The sequence below is a fragment of the Carassius carassius genome, chromosome 9 (assembly GCF_963082965.1).
Source record: "Carassius carassius chromosome 9, fCarCar2.1, whole genome shotgun sequence".
NCBI lineage: Eukaryota > Metazoa > Chordata > Actinopteri > Cypriniformes > Cyprinidae > Carassius > Carassius carassius.
The window spans coordinates 3,920,389-3,936,023 of NC_081763.1; positions in this window are offsets into that span (position 1 = coordinate 3,920,389).

Below are 15,635 nucleotides of genomic sequence, written 5' to 3' on the forward strand. Positions count from 1 at the left end.
TCTCTATTTCAGTTTTATCACGTGATAGAAAGTCTAAGGCCATCTCAAGCCGAAGGGCAAACTCATCTAATCTGATGCCTATTATGAATCAAACTAAAATTGATGTAAAGACACAAAGCACAGCCATCAAGTTAGCATCTTTAAACATTCGCTCACTAAAAAATAAATCATTTCTAATCAATGACTTTATAACCACAAACAATCTGGATTTTATGTTTCTAAACGAAACATGGCTTGAAGACAGCTGCAATGCAACAGTCCTTAATGAAGCAGCCCCTCCTAACTTCACTTACATGAGTGTCTGCAGGACTGTTAGGAGAGGTGGGGGTGTAGGTGCTATATTTAAAGATGTCTATCAATGCAAGCAAGTGTCATTTGGTCAGTACTTGTCTTTTGAATATCTAGGGATTGTGCTGAAAGGTGCTCCACGCATTCTGTTTATTATTATTTACAGGCCTCCAAAATACTCTCCAGCCTTTGTTGAAGAGGTCACAGAAATGTTATCAATGATTTCCTCAGAGTTTGACTGTTTTGCTATTGCAGGGGATTTTAATATTCACATAGATAATTCAGAAAACAAAACTACAAAAGAAATGATAACGGTTCTAAACACTTTTGACTTGACTCAGCATGTGCATGTACCCACACACAAAGGTGGACACACTCTAGACTTAATCATCAGTAGGGGTCTAAACATTTCTTCCATTGTTATTAAGGACATAGCACTATCTGATCACTTCTGTATTTTCTTTGATATTTTGATGTCTGGTACAACTGAATCTAGATCGGTCTCTGTCAGAAGGAGATGCATTAACGAGAACACAAGTTTACTATTTATGGAGGCTATATCTTTAACACCAAGCATTTCTGCAGACTCTGTTGATACTCTCCTTGATTCATTCAACTCAAAAGTTAAGAATGTTATTGATGATATTGCTCCAATAATAATCAGTAAGAAAACAAACAGACAGAAATCAGTTTGGAGAAGATCAACAGCAGTTCAGTCTATGAAAAGACAATGCAGAAAAGCAGAGCGGATGTGGCGGAAGACAAAACTTTAAATTCACTATAGCATCTACAAAGACAGCCTTCATGCTTTTAATGTGAAACTAGCCACAGCTAGACAGAATTTCTTCTCAAACCTTATAAACAGTAACTTAAATAACACTCGTACTCTTTTTGCCACTGTTGAGAGACTGACAAACCCCCCAAGTCAGATTCCCAGTGAAATGCTCTCAGACAGCAAATGCAATGAGTTTGCATCCTTCTTTTCTGAGAAGATCATCAATATCAGGAAGGCGATTAGCACATCCTCAAGTAATGCAGAGGTCAGACAGATTAGGCCACAATATCAAAAAGATACTATGTCGATTTTTGAAGCAATTGATAGCAAAATTCTGGAAGACATAGTGCAGCACCTAAAATCGTCAACCTGCTATCTTGACACACTTCCCACATCTTTTTTCAAAAATGTGTTTAACTGCTTAGAAGCAGATCTTTTAGAAGTGGTGAACGCCTCACTTCTTTCTGGGACATTTCCAAACTCCTTAAAAAATGCAGTTGTTAAGCCCCTCCTGAAAAAGAGCAATCTTGATAACACCATTTTGAGCAATTTTAGACCAATATCTAATCTTCCTTTTATAGGTAAAATTATAGAAAAGGTCGTTTTTAATCAGCTGAACAAATACTTAAACTCAAATGGATACCTGGACAATTTTCAATCTGGTTTTCGACCGCATCACAGCACAGAGACAGAACTCATTAAGATAATAAATGATATTCGCTTAAATTGTGACTCTGGCAAAATATCGGTGCTGGCATTGCTAGATCTCAGTGCTGCGTTTGACACTGTCGATCATAACATACTACTAGAGAGACTGGACAACTGGGTCGGGCTTTCTGGGATGGTACTCAAATGGTTCAGGTCATACTTAGAAGGGAGAGGTTATTATGTGAGTCTAGGAGAGCATAAGTCTAAGTGGACGTCCATGACATGCGGAGTCCCACAAGGGTCAATTCTTGCACCGCTCTTGTTTAGCCTGTATATGCTTCCCCTAAGTCAAATAATGAGAAAGAACCAAATTGCCTATCACAGCTATGCTGATGATACCCAGATTTACCTAGCCTTATCTCCAAATGACTACAGCCCAATTGACTCCCTCTGCCAATGCATTGATGAAATTAATAGTTGGATGTGCCAGAGCTTTCTTCAGTTAAACAAGGAAAAAACTGAAGTCATTGCATTTGGAAACAAAGATGAAGTGTTCAAGGTGAATGCATACCTTAACTCTAGGGGTCAAACAACTAAAAATAAAGTCAATGTCAATGTCACCTTTATTTATATAGTGCTTTAAACAAAATACATTGCGTCAAAGCAACTGAACAACATTCATTAGGAAAACAGTGTCAATAATGCAAAAATGATAGTTAAAGGCAGTTCATCATTGGATTCAGTTATGTCATCTCTGTTCAGTTAAATAGTGTCTGTGCATTTATTTGCAATCAAGTCAACGATATCGCTGTAGATGAAGTGTCCCCAACTAAGCAAGCCAGAGGCGACAGCGGCAAGGAACCGAAACTCCATCGGTGACAGAATGGAGAAAAAAACCTTGGGAGAAACCAGGCTCAGTTGGGGGGCCAGTTCTCCTCTGACCAGACGAAACCAGTATTTCAATTCCAGACTGCAGCAAAGTCAGATTGTGCAGAAGAATCATCTGTTTCCTGTGGTCTTGTCCTGGTGCTCCTCTGAGACAAGGTCTTTACAGGGGATCTGTATCTGGGGCTCTAGTTGTCCTGGTCTCCGCTGTCTTTCAGGGATGTAGAGGTCCTTTCTAGGTGCTGATCCACCATCTGGTCTGGATACGTACTGGATCCGGGTGACTGCAGTGACCCTCTGATCTGGACACAGACTGGATCTGGTGGCCACGGTGACCTCGGAACAAGAGAGAAACAGACAAATATTAGCGTAGATGGCATTCTTCTAATGATGTAGCAAGTACATAGGTTGTTATGGGAAGTGTTTCCGGTTCCGGTTTACCTAATTAATGCAGCCTAAAAATCCTTTAACGGATTTGGATAATAAAAGCATATTAGTATGTTATGTGTATGCCAGGTTAAAGAGATGGCTCTTTAATCTAGATTTAAACTGCAAGAGTGTGTCTGCCTCCCGAACAATGTTAGGTAGGTTATTCCAGAGTTTGGGCGCCAAATAGGAAAAGGATCTGCCGCCTGCAGTTGATTTTGATATTCTAGGTATTATCAAATTGCCTGAGTTTTGAGAACGTAGCGGACGTAGAGGATTATAATGTAAAAGGAGCTCATTCAAATACTGAGGTGCTAAACCATTCAGGGCTTTATAAGAAATAAGCAATATTTTAAAATCTATGCGATGCTTGATAGGGAGCCAGTGCAGTGTTGACAGGACCAGGCTAATATGGTCATACTTCCTGGTTCTAGTAAGAACTCTTGCTGCTGCATTTTGGACTAGCTGTAGTTTGTTTACTAAGCGTGCAGAACAACCACCCAATAAAGCATTACAGTAATCTAACCTTGAGGTCATAAATGCATGGATTAACATTTCTGCATTTGACATTGAGAGCATAGGCCGTAATTTAGATATATTTTTGAGATGGAAAAATGCAGTTTTACAAATGCTAGAAACGTGGCTTTCTAAGGAAAGATTGCGATCAAATAGCACACCTAGGTTCCTAACTGATGACGAAGAATTGACAGAGCAACCATCAAGTCATAGACAGTGTTCTAGGTTATTACAAGCAGAGTTTTTAGGTCCTATAATTAACACCTCTGTTTTTTCAGAATTTAGCAGTAAGAAATTACTCGTCATCCAGTTTTTTATATCGACTATGCAATCCATTAGTTTTTCAAATTGGTGTGTTTCACCGGGCTGCGAAGAAATATAGAGCTGAGTATCATCAGCATAACAGTGAAAGCTAACACCATGTTTCCTGATGATATCTCCCAAGGGTAACATATAAAGCGTGAAGAGTAGCGGCCCTAGTACTGAGCCTTGAGGTACTCCATACTGCACTTGTGATCGATAGGATACATCTTCATTCACTGCTACGAACTGATGGCGGTCATATAAGTAGGATTTAAACCATGCTAATGCACTTCCACTGATGCCAACAAAGTATTCAAGTCTATGCAAAAGAATGTTGTGGTCAATTGTGTCAAACGCAGCACTAAGATCCAATAAAACTAATAGAGAGATACACCCACGATCAGATGATAAGAGCAGATCATTTGTAACTCTAAGAAGAGCAGTCTCAGTACTATGAATTCAGTCAGGAAGTCAGGAATCTTGGTGTGATTCTGGAGACAGACCTTAGTTTCAATAGTCATGTCAAAGCAGTAACTAAATCAGCATACTATCATTTAAAAAACATTGCAAGAATTAGATCTTTTGTTTCCAGCCAAGACTTGGAGAAACTTGTTCATGCCTTCATCACCAGCAGGGTGGACTATTGTAATGGGCTCCTCACCGGCCTTCCCAAAAAGACCATTAGACAGCTGCAGCTCATCCAGAACGCTGCTGCTAGGATTCTGACTAGAACCAGAAAATCTGAGCATATCACACCAGTCCTCAGGTCCTTACACTGGCTTCCAGTTACATTTAGGATTGATTTGAAAGTACTTTTACTCGTATATAAGTAACTAAATGACCTAGGACCGAAATATATTGCAGATATGCTCACTGAATATAAGCCTAACAGACCACTCAGATCATTAGGATTGAGTCAGTTAGAAATAACAAGGGTTCACACAAAACAAGGGGAGTCCTCCTTTAGTTACTATGCCGCCCGCAGTTGGAATCAGCTTCCAGAAGAGATCAGATGTGCTAAAACACTGGTCACATATAAATCTAGACTTAAAACTCATCTGTTTAGCGGTGCATTTATTGAATGAGCACTGTGCAATGTCCGAACTGATTGCAATATATATTTTCACAGTTTTTTTAATTTAATTTGATGTAAAATCATTTTCTAACTATTTTAAATTCATTTTAAATAAGTACAGTTTTAATAATTTTAAAAGTTTTAAAATTGCTTATTTTATTCTTGTTATTATTTTTCTTCCTTACTATTTTACTTTCTTTTATGTAAAGCACTTTGAATTACCATTGTGTACAAAATGTGCTATATAAATAAACTTGCCTTGCCTTGCCTTGCCTTGACGATCACACAGTAGTCTAATGAGAAAACGACACAAAATGCTCACAAGCTGCTGTCCTTCTGTGTTGCTTGACTGTTTCTTCACCACCAGGACAAGACCACAGGAAACAGATGATTCTTCTGCACAATCTGACTTTGCTGCAGCCTGGAATTGAACTACTGGTTTCGTCTGGTCAGAGGAGAACTGGCCCACCAACTGAGCCTGGTTTCTCCCAAGGTTTTTGTGGCGAGTGGGGCGGGGCCGAGGGACGTGGGAACAAGGAGTGAGGCCGGCAATGATTGGGCAAATCAGTGACACCTGCGACCCACCGCCGGTCTCGAGTCCCACGTAGGAGATGGAAGGATATAAAACTGGAGCGACGACAGTGAAGGACGAGAGAGGACCAGGCCTGGGCTTTTAGTTGTGTTTTGGTTTTTATTTGAGCGCACCAGTCGTCCGTGAGGGGCTGGTGCGCTGTTTTGTGTTTATTTTGTATTTAAATAAAATGTTATTTGATTGTCCGCCGGTTCCCGCCTCCTTCTTCCGGATGAATATGAAGGTTTAATATCATTTCAGTGGTGCCAAAGTCCGGGAGAAGGAGGGACGTGCTGCTGAAGATCCCTCGCCGCTGTGGTGAATCCGCGGTGCCATCGAGCAGGCGAGGAGTGTGCCGCCATGGACGCTCGAGGCGGTGGACTGGAGCGAGTTGCCGGGGACGGGCGAGGTTGCTGCCGACCGCCCGCGATGTGGAAGGACGGCTGCCGTCCGTGAGGGAGCGGAGGAGTCGGTGCCGTTCGCCAGGGGGCTGGAGCCTGCTGCCTCCGTGAAGGTATCCGGAGGAGCAGGGAACGGGGGACTCCTGCCGGCTGCCCAAAACCGGAGGAGCCGTTGCCGTCCACCGGGCGGCGGAGGAGTGTCGTGCCGTCTGCCGAGGGCCGTCCAGTGCAACCGCCAGGCACCACAGAGGAGATCACCCAGCTGGTGGAGGGCCAAGCAGCAGTGCGTCTGGAAACCGGAATTTTTTTATTTTTTTTCCTCTCTCCCCTCTCTCGTCTCTGTCGCTCCTCCTTCCATCTCCTTTTCTCTCGCCTCGCCTGTCCTACCCCAAGTTCCCGCAGGTCCCCGTGAGCGGTCCCCCCCGGAGGGAGGGGGGGGGAGTAGAGCGCAGTCTCAAGGGTACCCCCCGGCCTGCGAGGGGCGATGGGGGTATGTGACGAGTGGGGCAGGGCCGAGGGATGTGGGAACACGAGTGAGGTTGGTGGAGTGATTGGGAAATCCGCGACACCTGCGACCCACCACCGGTCTTGAGTCCCACAGAGGAGATGGAAGGATATAAAACTGGAGCGACGACAGTGAAGGACGAGAGAGGACCAGGCCTGGGCCTTATTTTAGGTTTTGGTTTTATTTTGTGCACACCAGTCGTCCGTGAGGGGCTGGTGCGCTGTTTTGTATTTATTTTGAATTATTAAAGTTTCATTTTGATTGTCCGCCGGTTCCCGCCTCCTTCTTCCGGATGAATATGAAGATTTTATCATTACAGTTTTTTTCTCCATTCTGTCACCGATTGAGTTTCGGTTCCTTGCCGCTGTCGCCTCTGGCTTGCTTAGTTGGGGTCACTTCATCTACAGCGATATCGTTGACTTGATTGCAAATGAATGCAAAGACACTATTTAAACTGAACAGAGATGACATCACTGAATTCAATGATGAACTGCCTTTAACTGTCATTTTGCATTATTGACACACTGTTTTCCTAATGAATGTTGTTCAGTTGCTTTGAGGCAATGTATTTTGTTTAAAGCGCTATATAAATAAAGGTGACTTGACTTGACTTGATGTAAATCCCAGCAGAAACAGAGAAACAAATAGAGACATCATTAGCATAGCTGCTGTTCCAACAAAGTAAAATTAATAATTTTAACCAAAGCTAAAGAATAAGAATGCATATTTGATCAGATGCAACTACACTCACAATTTAAGAGATGCATTACTCGAATGATTGGTGAAAGACATGTGTTTTTAATCTAGATTTAAACAGAGAGAGTGTGTCTGAACCCCGAACATTATCAGGAAGGCTATTCCAGAGTTTGGGAGCCAAATGTGAAAAAGCTCTACCAAAAGTCCAGCGTTTTGTGACCTTAGGGAGCGTGATGGATTGTTACGTGGTATAAGGCTAGTTAGGTACGCAGGAGCTAAACCATTTAGGGCCTTATAGGTAAGTAATGATAATTTGTAACTGATACAGAACTTAATAGGTAGCCAGACTGTAAAATTGGGGTAATATGATCATATTTTCTTGACCTGGTAAGGACTGTAGCTGCTGCATTTTGGACTACCTGTAGCTTGTTTACTGAAGATGCAGGACAACCACCTAGAAGGGCATTACAATAGTCCAGTCTAGAGGTCATGAATGCATGAACTAGCTTTTCTGCATCAGAAACAGGTAACATGTTTCATATCTTGGCAATGTTTCTAAGATGGAAAAATGCAGTTTTTGTAACATGGGAAATGTGATTTTCAAAAGACAATTTGCTGTCTAATATAACACCCAGATTTTTGACTGTAGAGGAAGTAACAGTTCATCTGTCTAGCTGCAAACTGTAGTCTACTAGATTCTGTGTACTGTTTTTTGGTCCAATAATTAATATCTCTGTCTTATCCGAATTTAATAGGAGAAAATTATTGGTCATCCAATCTTTTACTTTTTAACACACTCTGTTAGCTTAGATAATTTAGAAGTTTAATCCGGTCTGATTGAGATATATAGCTGAGTATCATCAGCATAACAGTGGAAACTAATCCCGTATTTTCTAATAATATTACCAAGGGGCAACATGTATATTGAAAATAGAAGGGGACCTAGGACGGATCCTTATGGCACTCCATATTTTACTGGTGATAAATGAGATGACTCCCCATTTAAATAAACAAAATGGTAGCGATCGGACAGGAAGGATCTAAACCAACTTAGAGCCTCCACTTGAATACCTGTATAGTTTTGTAATCGATCTATGAGTATGTCATGATCTATGGTGTCGAACGCAGCACTAAAATCAAGTAAAACTAGCAATGAGATGCAGCCTTGATCTGACGCAAGAAGCAGATCATTTGTAATTTTAACAAGTGCAGTTTATGTGCTATGGTGGGGCCTGAAACCTGACTGAAATTCTTCATACAGATCATTTTTTTGCAGGAATGAGCTCAATTGAGCAGACACAACTTTTTCAAAAATTTTAGACATAAATGGAAGATTTGAAATAGGCCTATCATTTGCCAGTTCACTAGGATCTAGTTTTGGTTTCTTAATAAGAAGCTTAATAACCGCAAGATTAAATGGTTTTGGGACGTGACCTAAAGATAACGACGAGTTAATTATATTGAGAGGTGGTTCTTCGGCTACAGCTAACAACTCAGTAATTTACATTTACATTTATTTATTCATTTAGCAGACGCTTTTAAAGCGACTTACAGATGAGGACAGTGGAAGCAATCAAAAACAACAAAAAGAGCAATGATATATAAGTGCTATAACAAGTCTCAGTTAGGTTAACACAGTACACCTAGCATGGGATTTTAAATAATATAATATAAAGAAAACAGATAGAATAAAAAAAGAATAAAGCAAGCTAGTGTTAGAGGTCTTTACACATACACACACACACACACACATACAATTGCATAATTAATGAAAAGAAAATAGAATATAAAAAGATTAGAAAGGTAGTTAGGTTTTTTTTAAAGAATAGAATTAGAATAGTGAGTGTTAAAGTTAGAGGGTCAAATAAAGATGGAAGAGATGTGTTTTAAGCCGATTCTTGAAGATGACTAAGGACCCAGCTGTCCGAATTGAGTTGGGGAGGTCATTCCACCAGGAGGGAACATTTAATTTAAAAGTCCGTAAAAGTGACTTTGTGCTTCTTTGGGATGAACAATCAAGCGACGTTCACTTGCAGAACACAAGCTTCTAGAGGGCACATAAGTCTGAAGTAACAAATTTAGTGTATTCTTTTTGACTCATTAAAAATTAATCTTGCTGCCGCATTCTGAATTAATTGTAAAGGTTTGATAGAATTGGCTGGAAGACCTGCCAAGAGGGCATTGCAATAGTCCAGCCTGGACAGAACAAGAGCTTGAACAAGGAGATGTGCAGCATGATCCGAAAGAAAGGGCTTGATCTTCTTGATGTTGAATAAAGCAAATCTGCAGGATCGGACAGTTTTAGCAATGTGGTCTGAGAAAGTCAGCTGATCATCAATCATAACTCCAAGGCTTCTAGCTGTTTTTGAAGGAGTTATGGTTGATGTGCCTAACTTGATGGTGAAATTGTGATGAAACGATGGGTTTGCTGGAATCACATGCAGTTCTGTCTTGACAAGGTTGAGTTGAAGGTGATGGTCCATCATCCAGGAAGAAATGTCTGTTAGACAAGCTGAGATGCGAATAGCTACCGTCGGATCATCAGGATGGAATGAGAGGTAGAGTTGAGTGTCATCAGCATAGAAGGGGTATGAAAAGCCATGTTTCTGAATGACAGAACCTAATGATGCCATGTAGACAGAAGTGAAGTGGTCCAAAAACTGAGCCCTGAGGCACCCCAGTAGTTAGATGTTGTGACTTGGACACCTCACCTCTCCAAGATACTTTGAAGGACCTATCTGATAGGTAAGACTCAAACCATTGAAGTGTGGTTCCTGAGATGCCTTTTGCCAGTAGGGATGATAGGAGGATCTGGTGGTTAACCCTGTCAAAAGCAGCGGACAGATCAAGCAGGATAAGTACTGAAGATTTGGATTCCGCTCTTGCCAGTCTTAGAGTTTCAACAACTGAGAGCAAGGCAGTCTCAGTTGAATGTCCACTTCTGAAGCCAGATTGGTTTAGTAGGCAAGTAGTAGGGTGATTAGAAAGGATGAGTTTTGAGACTTCTGCCTCAGAGAGTGAAGAGAAGTATGTAAATGAGTGTAAGTTTGCTGGTGATATGAGCTTGACTGATTGTGGTGTGGAAATTTGTGCACTAATGTGTTTAATTTTATTAATGAAAAACGTTGCAAAGTCGTCAGCTATTTGAGATGAAGCAGGAGGGGGAGGAGGAGGACAAAGAAGTGAGGAAAATGTTTTAAAAAGCATGCGAGAGTTAGACGAATTGTTAATTTTGTTATGGTAGCATGTCATTTTAGTAGTGGAGACATTAGTAGAGAAAGAAGATAGGAGTGACTGATACATATTAAGGTCAGTAGTATTTCTGGATTTGCGCCACACCCTTTCAGCAGCTCTAAGCTTAGAACGGTGTTCGCGTAGAACATCAGATAACCAAGGGGCAGAAGGGGTGTTACGGGCTGGCCTGGAAGATAAGGGGCAAACAGTGTCTAAACAAGATGTAAGAGTGGAGCAGAAAGTATCAGTAGCACTGTTAGCATCCAAAGATGCAATCAGTTTAGGAGAAGGAACTGAAGATGAAACCATTGCAGAAAGCCGGGAGGGTTAAAGTGTGCGTAGGTTACGTCGAAAGATGACATGTGAAGGGGTAAATGAAGTGTCAGGGACCATGTTGAGGTTAAGAGTGAGGAGGAAGTGATCCGACATGTGCAGTGGAGTAACCAGAACATGAACAGTAGAGCAGTGTCGTGTATAAATAAGATCCAGTTGGTTGCCTGATTTGTGAGTAGCAGTAGTTGACACTCGGTTGAGATCAAAAGAGGCAAGCAGAGAGTGGAAATCAGCATACAGAGGTTTATCTAGAGGAATGTTGAAATCTCCAAGCATAACTAGGGGAGTACCATCCTCAGAAATGGTTGAGAGCAACACATCTAATTCATCCAAAAAGTTACCCAGTGGTCCTGGGAGTCGATAGACAACTACAAAATGTATTTTAAAAGGGTAGGTAACAGAAACTGAATGAGATTCAAAGGAGCTGTTGATACCCAAAGATGGTAAAGGATTAAATTTCCAATCATTAGAGATGAGCAGACCAGTACCTCCACCTCTTCCAGTCAAACGGGGGGAGTGGGAAAATGAGAAATTATTGGAGAGTGCTGCAGGTGTAGCAGTGTCCTCTGGTTTGATCCAGGTCTCTGTTAGGGCCATGAGATTAAGCTTTGAATGACTAATAATAGAAGTAATGAAATCGGCTTTGTTTACAGCAGATTTGCAATTCCAGAGACCAATAGAAAAAGAAAGTAGTGTATTAGCAGATATAGGCAAAGTGTGCAGGTTGTTAAGATTGCGCTGTCAACGTTGTGTGATGTGTTGTTTGCGAGTGTTAGTGATAGTAGGGATCTGGAAACACATAGTAAGATTTGGTTATAAAGATTCTTTTTTTTTTAAATTAAAAAAAATTAAAAATTAAAAATTTAGTGGGTACAGGATCTAATAAACATGTTGTTGGTTTAGATACAGTGATACGTTTATTTAGTTCTTCCTGTCCTATAGTTGTAAAGCACTGCAGTTTATCTTTGGGTGCGATGGATGAAACTGAAGTGTTAGACGCTGTAGAATCTAGATTCGCTATTATATTTCTAATGTTATCTATTTTATCAGTGAAGAAATTCATAAAGTCATTACTGTTTAACGTTGGTGGAATATTTGAATCAGGTGGCGTCTGGTAATTTGTTAATTTAGCCACTGTGCTAAATAAAAACCTTGGATTGTTTTGGTTATTTTCAATGAGTTTGTGGATATGCTCTGCCCTAGCAGTTTTTAGAGCCTGTCTATAAGTAAACATACTATTTTTCCACGCAATTCTAAAACTTTGGAAATGAGTTTTTCTCCATTTGCGTTCAAGACTACAAGTTTCTTTCTTGAGAGAGTGAGTATTACTGTTATACCATGGCACAGTACGTTTTTCTCTAACCTTTTTCAATTTGATGGTGGCAACAGCTTCTAATGTATTAGATAAAATAGTGCCCATGTTGTCAGTAATTTCGTCTAATTCATGTGTATTTTTGGGTACAAATAGCAGTTGAGATAAATCAGGCAGGTTATTTGCGAATCTGTCTTTGGTGGCTGGAACAATAGTTCTGCCCAGACGGTAACGCTGAGACATATAGTTAATATCAGTGATACGCAGCATGCACGATACAAGGAAATGGTCTGTAACATCATCACTTTGAAGTACGATATCTATAGCAGTAATAGGGCTGTAAAAAAAAAAGCGAATTAAAATTTCGTCGAATTTAAAATAAAAATCTACATTTGAATGCAAAAACTTTGCATTCGAATTTCAGGTGTGCGTTATGGAGGCTGCTTTAAGGCCAGCCCCCGGTATACATCACATTCCGTGCTCCATTTTGCTTGCGTCCGTACAACTTTCAAAAGGCGGATGAGCTTCTGTCTCATCATTCACCTTGTGCGTGCGCTGCTGTACACGCACCGTCCGTGCGGTCTCATAAATTGCCTGCACGTGGGTGGGGTGCGCGGCTGTCCGCGAGCCCTCTTGATGATGAAAATGACAATGCAGACGGTGCTTGGTTGCGGACTGCCCAAGTATATTTTGGCCTTTATCAGTTCTTGTTAGCCTATCCAGTTGAAGCCACTAGATGCAGCACTGCTGCGATGTTCTTTCAAAATATCGCGGAAAAAGAGAACAACAATGTGGAGAAAACGTTGTTTACATCAAAACTGAAACCAAGCAAGCAGTTCACACAGAACGCATATTTCTCACATTTTCTAGAGGGACACCGTTGGACTCACGTCTCACACAAGAGAGCCGTATGTTTAGAAAGCTATGTTAAATTAATGTATGTTCAACTTTTTAAAAACATATCTCGAGAATTTATGGTGGGTTTTTTCCTCATCCCACTGCATCTCATGTTTTTAAATGTAAAATGTACTCTGTGTGATTGGCTTTCCGCGCTCTGTATTAAACTATGCATGCATACATGACACTGTCTTATTTATAGTTGTTTAAGCAACTTAATTATAATTGGTTTATGAACATTTTTTTTTATATTATTTACTTAACAGTCATGTATTCTAAAGCTTTTATTAAACGTGCATTAGTAATATTTTGCTCGGCGTGCCCTCTTATGGCATCAGGATAGAAACAAAAAGCTTCTCTTCAACCTAACTGAAATTATGCATTTTAAATTCGAATATAATTCGAAATTTGATAATATGCAAGTAAAAAACTTTGAATTTAGTTTTTCAGCCATTTTGACAGCTTTTGACAGCTTTATCAGTAAGATCGATTCCATGCGATATAATTAAATCTTGTGTATGATTAAAACGATGAGACATTTTGATGACATTTTGCTTGACTCCAAAAGAGTTTATTAGGTCAGTAAACGCAAGTCCTAATGCATCATTTGTATTATCAACATGAATATTAAAATCTCCCATGATTAGCGCCTTATCAACTGCAACCAGAAGGTCTGAGAGGAAATCTGCAAATTCGTTTAGGAATTCTGTATACGGCCCTGGTGGTCTATACACAGTAGCAAGAGCAAGAGATACATTAGATTTCTTTTGCATGTCTGACAGTGTAACATTAAGCAGAAGTATTTCGAAAGAGTTAAACCTGTATTCTGTTATCACTCTCACGGACCATTTCCTGGACTGTGTCCAGCTGGTGGAATGACCTCCCAATCTCAATTCGTACAGCTTTTGAGTCTTGAGTAAATGAGTAAATGAGTCTTTACTCATTTTCAAGAAACATCTAAAGACTCATCTTTTTCACCAGAACTTAACCAACTAATACTAGCACTTTACCTTCTTTTCTTGTCTTTTCATTTATTAAAAAAAAAAAAAAAAAAACTGGCTATGCGTTCTGTACTAGACTAACTAAGACTTGTCATGGCACTTGTATACTGTTGTTGTTCTCTTGTTGATCTGATTGCTTTTATTGTTCTGATTTGTAAGTCGCTTTGGATAAAAGCGTCTGCTTAATTATTAAATGTTAAATGTAAATGTTTTCTGGGTAACTTTGAGAATATCACTATATATTGTTGCAACACCTCCTCCACGACCAGTCTGATGGGGCTCATGCTTATAACAGTAGTTTGGTGGAGTCGACTCATTTAGACCAAAATAATCATTTGGTTTCAGCCAGGTTTCAGTCAAGCAGAGTACATCAAAACTATTTTCTGTGATCATTTCATTTACAATAACTGCTTTGGGTGTGAGTGATCTAATATTTATGAGCCCAAACGTAAAAAATTGTTTTTGTTCATTTACTTTACATTTTTCTGGTTTAATTACGATAAGATTTTTTGTAGATCCTACATATTTTGACCGCACTATTCAGGGAACAGACACAGTCTTAATAGTTTTTACAGCGCAAGTACTTTTATCATTTAAGCGGGTGGAACAAAACTCATCATAATAGTTATCTGAGAATAGTCTTACTAGTCACAAGGAGCGAAGTGTCCTGGAGATGTTGTCAGAGAGCAGCTCCGCTCCGATTCTGCTGGGGTGTAATCCATCAGCGCGAAACAGCCTAGGACGCTCCCAGAAAAGATTCCAGTTATTAACAAATAGCGGTTTCTGTTCTTTACACCATGACAACAACCATTCATTTAAAGCAAAAAGTACTGAACATTTCGTGTTCTCGTCGATACATGGGCAGTGGTCCTGACACGACGATCGTCGCCGCGGGGGCATCGTGCTGTAAACCGTCTCGATCAGGCTCCTGAAGTCCCTCTTCAGCGTCTCCGTCTGCCGCAGCGTAGTGTCGTTAACCCCGTGAAGCATGACCGCTCCGGGGCTCTCGTCGGCCTTCAAGATCGCGGGTATCTGCGCAGAAACATCGAGAACACGAGCACCAGGCAAACAATGACTGTGCACTTTACCTTCGGCTAATGTAGCACTTACGTGTCGGACGATGGAGTCTCCGATGATCACAGCGTCACGTCCTGTCTCGCGGAGGGGAGCGAAGCGATTCCGGATGGAGATGTCGGAGGCAGGAGGGGGAGAAGTCGTCGCCCGGGGCCTGGCTGCCGTCCACCACTGTGGATGCACCCAGGGTCCGTGGTGTCCTGGCGTCGCAGTGAAAGACATCTGGGAAGATCGCGTCCTGGGTGCACTGGGCCTGTAACTGTAATTCAGTCGCGTGTTAAAATCATTCGAGAAACTACCGCCAGGTGGAGCAAAGGGACGTATTACAAAATGAATGTAATTGTAAAATGAGACAAAAGGAGGAAGTAAAACAACAATAACATTGTTATTACATTGTAACATCTTTAAAAAACACTTAATTGTTTTTACAGTGAGTTAATTTCAAAACGTAGGATAATCTTAGGCTACAGTCTACTCATCAAAAATTTAAAAAAGACCTTTACACAAAGGATCATATGCATGCTATTGTTATTAAACAGTAAATAAATATAAGGCCTATCTATCTATCTGCTTTTACAAACAAGGAGAATTCTCGGAGTCGATGGAGCACCTCATCCATGAAACTCTGAAATAAAATAGGGGCGTTAACAAGACCATATGGCATCACCAGCTATTCGTAGTGCCCAGCTGGGGTG